The sequence below is a fragment of the Triticum urartu genome, chromosome 1, assembly GCF_003073215.2.
Source record: "Triticum urartu cultivar G1812 chromosome 1, Tu2.1, whole genome shotgun sequence".
NCBI lineage: Eukaryota > Viridiplantae > Streptophyta > Magnoliopsida > Poales > Poaceae > Triticum > Triticum urartu.
In genome coordinates, this window is record NC_053022.1 from 404,645,239 (window position 1) to 404,656,446 (window position 11,208).

Consider the following 11,208-nt stretch of genomic DNA (forward strand, 5'->3'; position numbering starts at 1 on the left):
CCGCAGCAGTGAGGCGCAGGACAGCATGGTCGGAGTGGTTCTGGTATGGCACACGTCGGCATCGGCATCGTGGAGGCAGCTCTGCCTCGGCTTCAGCTGCTAAGTCCTTGAGGGCGTTGCGGTTGCGGTTTTGTTGGATGACGACGTCGGGGTACCGGCTCCGGCGTGATGGAGGAGGGCGGCGGTGGATTGGCCGCTACGGGGTGGAGGACGGAGGAGGCTGGGGTTTCGCGGCTGGTGGAGAAGGCATTTTCGCGCCCATGGAGTATGAATGGGGAAACGGAGGGAGGCGGGGCACTAAGGAGGAACAATGTTTCGGTTTGAGATGCGCTTGTTTGAAATTTGGGGAAAGTTACAAACTTTCCCCCATATAAAATTTCGGACATATTGCGGGTTGGGGGTAGGACAGTCATGTCAGGTGTCCCAAATGCGGGCGGGATAGATTTCAGCTGAGCGCATGGGTAGGCGCCCATGGCATATGCATGCTTCTCTCGCGTCTTGGTGAAGTTACGAACCTACCCCGGTTTAGACCTTTGGACATCGGGCCGATAGGCTACACGGGCCAGAGTCAGGACAATAATTTCCTACCACCAAAACATTAGTCTCACGCGGTTTCGGGTGACCAGAGGCCTATTTGGCGCTTCGTTCAATATTTAGGAGCAGAAGCATTAGGCCTCCTTTGGTTTGTAGGATTTTTGTAGGAATTCTATAGGATAGGATTTGCAAAGGAAAAATTCCTTTGAAGCCCTTTGGTTTGTAGGAATGGATTCCTATTCCTATGTAGGATAGGAATCAATCCTTCACGTTTTGGAGGAAAAAAACATTAGCCTAGACTCAATGGAAAAATCCTATCCTATGCACCAAATGACATCTCTTTCTCTATATGAATTGACATGCATGTCATCTCACGTCCTATGATTTTCCTATTCCTATAAAATTCCTATCCTATGAACCAAAGAAGGCCTTAATGTTTTTGGTTCTCTTGAATTGAACTTTCAGGATTTGTCAAACTTCACAAATCTTTACTCTTGAAAATCCTAAAGCTACGATTATTTTGGAATGGAGGGGGTACATTTGAATATACATTGTACACGAGTATATATTAAAAAATATGCAACTTACCTTAGTTCATGCATGGTTCCAGATATAATCTCCTTGGTTGCAAAAAAGTTAGATATGCATATGAATATATATAGCATGTTCAAACTCACAACAAAGATTGATGCCCCCTTTTACATCTGATTTACAAATGCCAGTATCTCGGGTTCAAATAGATGAATGCACTTCCTATGAATTCGAATCTTCGAAACCCCCTTTATGTTGAATTCGACATGTATTCTATTTCGTAGCTAGAAATTTGGAATGTATCCATGAAAGTGAAAAATGTATAAAGTGCTTCACACTAACAACATGGAGTGCACTAATTAATGTTTATATATGAATTGCAAAAGCATCCATTGCCTGTATTTCAAACCGCTCTCACTCTATGGATCGATAATATGAAATAAACACATGCACATGCTAGAATTCAATTGCAGTTGAAGAAAGAGCCTACTCCTGGTACTGTATATTAGTGATAGGGGTGTGTACAAAGTACACGTGAATACCAGGCATTGTGCGTGTGTGTATACTATCGACGAACTAGCCCCCAAGCTTGTATAACATACTAAGGGCCTAGGGTTACAAATCATATATAGTCGGCTTATCACCAGTGGGGATAGAGTCCTCCGGGACTCTGGTATCTTCGTGTTGTACGCCGAGTCCTCCACATGGGTGTTCGTATAACACATCTCGGTCCAACCTATATGTGGCGCAGGATGGAACCGACCCATGAGTCTTCATGTTGACCCACCACAACTAGAAATGATGTGCCCACCACACCACACACGCAATCGGCCACTAAGAAAATAAGCATATACAATAGTACAATGGTATCTAGCTCACGATACGTCTCCATATTTTGTTGATGACACTGATGGACTTTGCATTTGATGCGTGCTCCGTATTTTGTTGACGACACTTACGGTCATTGTATTTGAAGCGAAAGCACGATATGGTCACTAGACTTCAGAATAAGCTCATCATTTTGTCGTGCTAACCAACAAGTGGTTGGATGGTTAGAGGACAGTGGTTTCTCGAGCCCACCAAGGTTAAAGTCCCGGTGCTCGCATTTATCTTGTGTTAATTTCAGTATTTTCCGGCGACGTACGTTCAGTGGGAGGAGACGTTCCACTCGACTACGAGGCACCTATGGTGACTTCGTAAAATCTCAAGATCATATATGCTGGCCCACTCTCTCGAAGGTGCTCATAGGGGAGGGTTTGCGTGTGTGCGCTTATAGCGGTGAGTGCTTGCGCGTATATATGAGCCCTTGCGTCTGTACCGTGTTAAACAAATACATATCATGATTATACAGTCACTGGCTCACCCATACAACTCCGTATTTTATTGATAACACAATCAATTGACCAGTCAAACGTTCCACGCGGCACAACTAGTGTTGCACCATCGGGGCGCGTAACCGTGGGGCCCACTTGTCAGCCCGTATATGAAAGAATGAAATGGTAGTTTGAGTCTGTACTATGTTAATAAAATAGGAGTACATTTTAGGGTGCTCATACGGTCACTGGCTCACCATACAGCTCTGTAATTTGTTGATAACACGATCAATTCACCAGTCAAACGGTGCACATTCAGCAGCGCACATTACCATAGGGCCCACCCGTCAGCGCGTATATGAAGGACATAAATGGTAATAAATTAGTGGTCGGTTGGTATTGGAAGTCGTGAGACCTCTGGTTGGCTATCACCGGCGGTTGGGGGGCGTTCATTGGGCGGTGGGGTGGGGATCCCTGGAGAAAAAGCTCGGCGAGGGGGGGGGGCTAGAGGGATGGCCGGTGCGGCGGCGGACCGGCGGTGGGGAGTGGTTTCGGGGAGGGCGGGCCGGCCGCGGGCGGCGGGGGCTGGCGGTTCGGCCGGTGGTGGCTGGCGGCTCAGGGGGGGTGGAGTTTGATGATAAACTAGAGGCCCTTCATTTCGTATCCAACGGCTGGAAAATCTAATGACCAGAGATGAAGAAGTCAGTCGACTGACGTGTAGCCTCACCCCGCACATACACATGCACGCACGCAAGACATGCACGCAAGACATGCACGCATGTAGGCGTGCAACACTGACACGTACACACGCACACATGCTGGCGTGCAACACTGACACATACACATGCACTCACGAACACACACACGTACGCACCCATGCATGCAACATCGAAACATACCCTTGCACGCACGCAACACACGCACGCCTGCATGCACACAACACACGACGCAAGACACACGTTCAACCTATACGTGCATGCACCCTTTGTTAAGGACATGGATTGTTACGGGTATTAATCAATCTTATCTGTGATAAGTAGAACATTGATGTTTGCAGCCGTCTTTATGAATCACAACGTATCGAACGGGCTATCAACATAGTAGGCTTATCTACATGAAAAAGATGACGTCACACTCAATGAACAATCATCGGTTTATGAAATGCCCGCTTCTGACCGCCTTGGCCCACCAAAGGTTCCTTTGCTGTGCGCTGCCTGCGTTGGGTCACTGACATGCATGCCATGCACCCAAAGAGCCCACATGTCAGTGGAAGAACGACACGGTGTCCTAGGTCAGAGTCAAGGGCGCCACTCGCGGCATGCCCGGCTGAACACGCCTCCATGCCACATTCAAACGCCTCCATGAAACCCGCCCGTGTGGAAGCCGAGAAACCCAGTCTGGACACACGTCCGTTCATGACCGGGCCGCTCCCCTATCCCCTCCACCATTTTGTCCACTCTTACAATGGCTTACGAAGAGTAGTTATTCCGCATCCAAGCCGGTTGGGTAGCCCGCCGGATACGAGCTATGCAGCTCGCTGATCCACCTCCCTCCCCTCGCCCGACAGAGCGAGTTGCCGCCCCAAGCCATGGAATTTTGCCATGTGTTGTTTTCATGGACTAGCAAGATGCCCGTTCATTGCACGAAACATCAAGATGCATTTTTTTACAAACTCCCGCATGCATGCAAGGGATAATTAATGTCCTCCTTTGCTAGTACCACGAGGCAAACACCATTAATATTGCATCGGTTAGTGTTAGTGGCCTTGTATATCTGCAAATTGTAATTTTGATAGTGGCCCCTTGTATAAAAATGGAGGAAGAAAGATGAGAGATAAGGTGAGGAGGAGTGGGGCGTGGTGGTGACTGGTGGTCGGACTGGGCGGAGGCATGGGGATGGACGGCACATTATGTCTAGGTTTGTATCTCTCTCACACACACCCACGTAGGTGGGGGACGTGCACGAAGAGAAGAGGTGCACGCACGGCGCACGTACTCCCGTCTCTTTCCCAACCACACCCACGCGGGTACACGGTGGAGCTCATTTCTGTACGAAAAAGGCAGCCCACATGGTAATTTCGCACGTGTACTGGTTGTCCACTTGGTGGAGGGAGGATCGTCTACCACGGGTGAACAAACAAATTGCGACTTGACGCGTTATGTTAAATTAAAAAAAGAGGCAAACCATGTGGGGCCTATCTTAGAGGCAAGGCTCTATACACTGGAGTACTTTTGATGTGTCCCATCAACTCGCAGAACGAGGAGAAGCTTGCTTAGTACGCCGTCTCCCCCGCCCATGGGCGCGGTGGCTCGCAGGATGAGGTGAAGCTTGCTTACTACGCCTTACGCCCGCTCCCTCGCCCACGCGCGCGGTGGCTCACAGCACGAGGAGAAATTTTTACTACTCCCTCCGTTTACTCCTCGTCCCTACTACGTACTTTGGTTAGTACTCCCTCCATTTACTTATACAAGGCCACTATAAAAAATACATTTTGCATCTATACAAGGCCACAAATAGTAACCAAGACAAAAGTTACTACTCCCTCCTTTCCAGTTTATGGCTCAATTTCAGAATCTCTCCAACCAAGGTAGACGGTGAGTGGTCGAATTAATTTCGTATTTTGCACAAGTAATTAGTATGCTTGTTTTTCTCAAGAAGTTATGTTTACCGAGGCATTAATTAGAACGAATGCATGAATGACCACTAAATTTCCATGAACTTGTACATGCATTGGTTAGTTTCCTCTTGACACTGCTTGCGTCGGGTGATCTAACGCACCTCGAAATACAACATGTAATGGTACTACTACTAGTATAGTAGAATTGAGACTTATCAAACGGAAAAATGAATGTTTTTTAGATGAGCCCTATAAACCCTAGTGGGTACGTACTCCGTAAAAATAGATTTTTCCAAAACTAAGTCGCTCCCTTTCATGAATTCTGTAGTATACTCCTCCGTCGACGCTCCCTTTCATGAATTCTATACTTCCTGCCGCTGACATGTGGGACATATAGCAACCGGGTCGACGTGTCAAGCACCAAATAACAGTATAGAACAGCAGGGGGGACGCAACCCACTTGTACCGGCCTAGTAGTAGTAATGAGCAATGAGACGTCAAATCACAATGCCGCACTTTCCCAGACGGATGAAGCAACCATTATTTCACACTTTGGTTCGCCATCATCTTAAACCACATACTAGTATTGCTTCCGCCGCAAGATGGACACGCGCATCGCCTTGGTACATCATGACACGTGGGACCGCATGACATACTATGCTCCCCCGCCGATCGCTCGGTAAAATCACCTCATTTTTACTATACTTCTTCCGTATCGGTTTACTACATGGCATGCACGTCGTTCTAGGTTGAGAATTTAACTGGCTATATATGTGATGAACAATACTCTAGCCTTTTAAAAAATGTATACTTTTGTACAGTAGTACTATTGATGGATTGCGCCATGGAGCAAAAATTGAAATTAAAAAAAGGTGGTACATATAGAGAGCGCTCGTCGCCAAATTATGCATATAGTACTATTAAAAAGGCTAGTCACAATAATGGTGTCCAGCACAACCCACCCCTCAAATAAAACTAAGAGGGTGCTTGGATACGTTTTAGTCCCATGACTAAAAGTAGCGGGACTAAAGCATGCTAGCCTCACCCATGCTTGGATCCAAATACTAAAAAGGCTAAAATCAAGTTAATGAGCATTTATTATCCTCCAAACCCTCCAATCCAGAACTCGCCTGTGTTAAAGGAGAGGAGTTAAATGAGTAGAGAGAGGACTAATCCATATTTTAGTAGGGGTACCCCTGACTAAAATTTTTTAGTCTCAAGACTAGTTTTAGCCCCTCTTTACTCAGGGGTGCTTGGAACTTTAGCCTCTTACAGAGACTAGTTTTAGTCAGACTAAAATAAGTCCCTTGGATCCAAGCACCATCTAAGCATCCTGGAATTCTTTGACAAAACTAAGCACCCTGAAATTCTTTGACAACTAAACTGCTAGCTATATGATGTTGGCCATATATATTTTATGTATATAATGTGAAGAAATGAGTGGTAGTACTATACCAAATAAAAGATGAAATGTAAGAAATACTAGTATGTACGTACTGAAGAGTTAAAGTAACGAGAAGAAACATAACATAGTTCTGCTGGGGGCTCAGCACAACACACCCCTCAAATTAAATTAAGCACACCTGAAATTAAACTTTGCAACTATTCCGGTAGACACTACATTAGAACCACCATGAGCAACGACACTGCCACCTTACTCGGAGTCCTCGTCCACGTCCTCGACTTCATCCTTGTCCCTCTTCCTCTTGGCCGATACTTCTTTTCTTGAACCGCACACTTGGCTGTTGCTCTTCATCCAACCCTTGTAGATATCGAAGCAAAGGTAGCCATCCATTGCAGTGTAGTGGATGTGGTCTATATCTAGTACATTCCGCTGCCATGCATGATGATGAAACATGTAATGAGGTTTCTCCAGTTTACCATACGAAGGATGAACCATGGCTCCTGCCAGGGTCAGCATTGAAGGCTAACGAGAGGATACCAGCTGATCTTCTGGAGGTCGAAGGTGTTGCCTACAACGAGGCCTATCCGACGCAGGACTTCTTTGTCGTTACCAAAGTCTACAGTAACGAATTTCACTATTTTGTCCTTGAGGAAGTTCTTCAAATCCTGGCACTCAATGTAGGCATGGCATATGTGGTAGACTAAGCAAACGTTATGTACGCAAACCTGGATCATGGCAGGCTTCTTCCTCTCTTCGTCCTTTAGATCCTTCTCTCGTCCCAGGACTGTTGTGTACTCAACATCTAGCCCAGCGACCCACTCATCATCTTAGTTTTCGAACATGCGGCTGAAGCAAGAAAGTCATCCTTTCACCGTCGCGGAAGAACGGGTGTAGATGACGTCAAACTCATCGCCGGTGATGGTTCTAACCTTGTACTCACCGCCGATCGTGGAGATTTGGGACGCCATGGATTTGGGAGGAGGGTTAGGATTAGTGGAACTGCCGTAATGTGAATGGACAGGACGACTAGAAGAGAACCACCGTAGTATTGAAGGACGTGCGGGGACGAGTAGGAGCGAACTGCCTGCGTGCGAACGGCAGGGTAGTGGATTTCCATTCTCCCATGATACGGGATTCCGAGAGCCCTTGGATCTGAGATCGAACGGTTGCATGGTGTGACTCTAGAGCTATGGGTGAATATCCTATCCTGGAGGGTTATTCTGCAAATTTTCAGCAACTTAGCATGTGACCGTTTGATCTCAGATCCAAGGGCTACCAGCAGCCCGTATCATGGTCGCGCCTACCATGACCGTCGCGTCGCTCGCGCGGTCGCGCCCTTGGAGATTTAACACGGTGCGTTAGGCTATCTGATGTTGGCATGTCATACATAGTCATCACTTAGTCACTCATACTACAACAAGGTTGGCTATAAGTGTATTTTTTACTCCTCTCTATCTCTTTGTTCATACTCAAGGAAGAAACGGTGCTAAGCGCGTGTATTTACTGCATTTGCCAAGGAGTGACCTCTTCCAATGAAATGGTGTTGCTAAGTTTGCTTCATTTAATTATCTATAGACTCAAAATTGTCTTTTCACCTAGGTACACACGCTTAGCACCGTTTCTTCCTTGGGTCACCAAACTAGTCTCTCTCATCTTGATTAACTTGCCACATCAGACTTTATGCCTATGTGGCAAGCTTAAGCACATGTAGGAGCAAGTAAAAGTAAGTACAATAGTGCGCTTTACATGGCATTTTTGCATATGTGGAGGAAAGAGAGGCAAGGAAAAAGTGGAGAAGTGGGCTCTCATGCAAGAGCCAGCCTCTACTACATGGTGGAGCATTGGGAGAGGCACCTGTATGGAGGTGGTCAGGAATCTGGGAGACTCACGCTGGTCGTAGCGCCACAGTTAAAATGATAATGGCAAGTCAAATCATGGGGCCCCACCTTTCCAGCAGTAACTCGCTGTCAAATCACACAGCCCTACGTTTGCAGCAGCCCACTCCCTCGTCTTCTTGCGACTCCGTCGAACCGACTAGGCAGAACTGCCCCGCCGCCTACTGTGCAGGAAAAGCCCCGCCCTCGACTTTTAAATACAACTACATCCGCTTAAGAATCCAATGATATACTTTTTGTGACGTATGAACTCATATTTAGTTAGTCAAATGGATGACCTAGAACTACGTGCAGGCCCTATAAACCGAGACGCCTAAAAATAAAAAAACTGAGACGGAGAGGGTAGTTCAGCACGTATCTTTTTAGATCAATATAGTCGGGATTCACCAAGGAGCAAAACCAAGTGGTAGGCTGCTCTTGTCGTGTTGGCGTAGCAACTCAAGAAGGGTCAGTCCGCACACAAAATAGCGGCACACTTAACAGGACCCCTTTGGCCGGCATGTTGCTCATCCACTGTCTTGTTCCACGTGCAATGCAACAAATTACAGTTCGGAGCAGCGGTTCGAATTGGAGGCACCCCGGTCATAGCGCCGCAGTAGTAGAAAATGAGCGACGAGGGGTCAAATCACAAAGCCCCACCTTTCCCGCATTAAACTGGATGGATGAAGCAACCATCATTTCACTCTAGGGCACAAGAGCATAAAGAAAAGAGAAAACAATGATGCCTGCGGCAGCTACCTAGGGCACCCTAGGGTAGGGGTCTCCACTACAGATCCTTTTTTTGAAAGCGCCTCCACTACAAATTGGCTTCTCCCTCGTCCTCTTGAAGAAAACTGATGATGAGTGCGGCATTAGGGTTTGTAGGAGTACTACGGCGTGCGAGGCCACGTCATAGTAAATGGGTTCGAGCAGACGCCTTAAATATGTGTGGGCCGCTTGGTTTTACGGGAACGAGGTAGCATTTTGGGTTCGGGGACCAGTGGAGATATAGTACGTACAAAAAATTGTGGACGTAGGTTCGACCGAAAGGCAATGATGCATGGGCCCTGCATTTTGATATACCCCGGGCCGCGTGAAATTTGCTACTCGACTCAAAACTAGTAAGGTACACATGTATTGAACGCATGAGATTTCGAAACAAAATTATGAATAAACACACACTATAGGATGCAAAGCATTCAGTCATATATGCATGATGTAGATGTTCGTTTAGTTCTTATAGTTCATCTCATTCAAAATCAATAAGTTTTATAAAAATGTTAAGATTCATGGGGTTGTGCATTGTACTCCCTCCGTTCCAAAATAGATGACCCAAATTTGCACTAACTTGGAATGGAGGGAGTAAATCATAAAGTAAAAAACAAATAATGGCAATTCATTTAGGAAAAAAATAATCAATTATGATACAGAAGATTCTAGAACAAAGGAGAAGTGCTTGTGTTTTGAGGTTTGTGCATTATGCTTAAGTTCAACCATGGAGTCTTCTAAATTGTACATGTGGCAGATTTGGTGGAATGTTGATGATATCCAACGGCCAGTAGTGCTCGGATTTGCCTATCTCTGCACTGTCGGGTTAGCTTCATCTAGCGACCATCTCTCAAAGTTATTGGCACACTATATAGTTCTTGTGCCATAGTTTCATGTTTTGGAAAAAGGCTACTAGTGGGTTGTACTATCTATTTAGGAATAGAAGATGTATACATGGAAGTTGTAGGGAAAGAGATGACAGGGAGCATCTCAATTCCTATGAGTAGGAATTGGAAAAGAGATGTCATTTGGTTCACATCATAGGAACTTTTCTATTGAATATAGAGATGACATGTTTCTCAATTCCTATGAGGAGGGATTAGAAAAGAGATGTAATTTGGTTCATATCATAGGAACTTTTTCTTGAATATACGCTAATGTTTATTTTCCTTTGAAATTAAGGGAGTATAGGAATCCATTCATATGAACCAAGTGGCTCTAAAGCTATAAAAATGATATCATGTTTATTTCCTTTGAAATGTGGAGTATATGAATCTATTCCTATGAACCAATTGGCTCTAAAGGAAAAATCCTATAAAAATCATATCATATAAAGTTCCTATGATATTCCTCGGCACTAAAGGATGCTTGAAATTGCTGCGGGTGATACGATGGTCTTTCTTTGTAGACTCCTCACCCAACTTTATAATTACCTCTCGAAGATGAATGAAATGATATATACATGGTATTCTACATGTGCAATTTGGTACACGAAAACTTGGTAAAAGTTTGCGAGGTTTGAATTTTCAATAAAGCTATATGCACTGCATTTCGGAATGGAGGGAGCATACGACAGTTTCTAACACTCACGTGGAATATTTGTGTGTAGGAGGAGTGGCTATTCTGTTAAATGACATGGCAAAACTGACACTGTTGGATGCCGATCTAACGGTCCTTCGGCATTCGGCAGGAAAAGGCTTGTGGCGAACGTTTGTCGGATAATGATTTACGGACACATGCATTGCATTGATACGTGCCCCCCCTCTCTCACGCACCCGCACCCTCACGAGTCACGACTCTCCCGACTCGCACGTCGCACCCACCGTCTATCTGCAGGTAGACATCACGCCCATATGTGATCTTCACACCCTACCCTCAAAACTTCTAAAAAAACAAAAGACGGCGCACACATTTTATTTTAGCTCACACGTCACACACTTGTACTATTACTCTTGTGGCGAACGTTCTTTGGGCATAGTATATTGTACTCTCACTTAGAGAAGCGGTGCACGCACGCACTAGTTCTCTCACACCCACTCACGGGTACACGTAGGAGCGCATTTTTTGAAGCTGGTACAACAAAATCACTCCACTATATATAAAAGCAGGAGCTTTAGCGCTTGCTTTACTAGGGTTCCTCTTGTCCACTATCTCATGCTCTCCAGA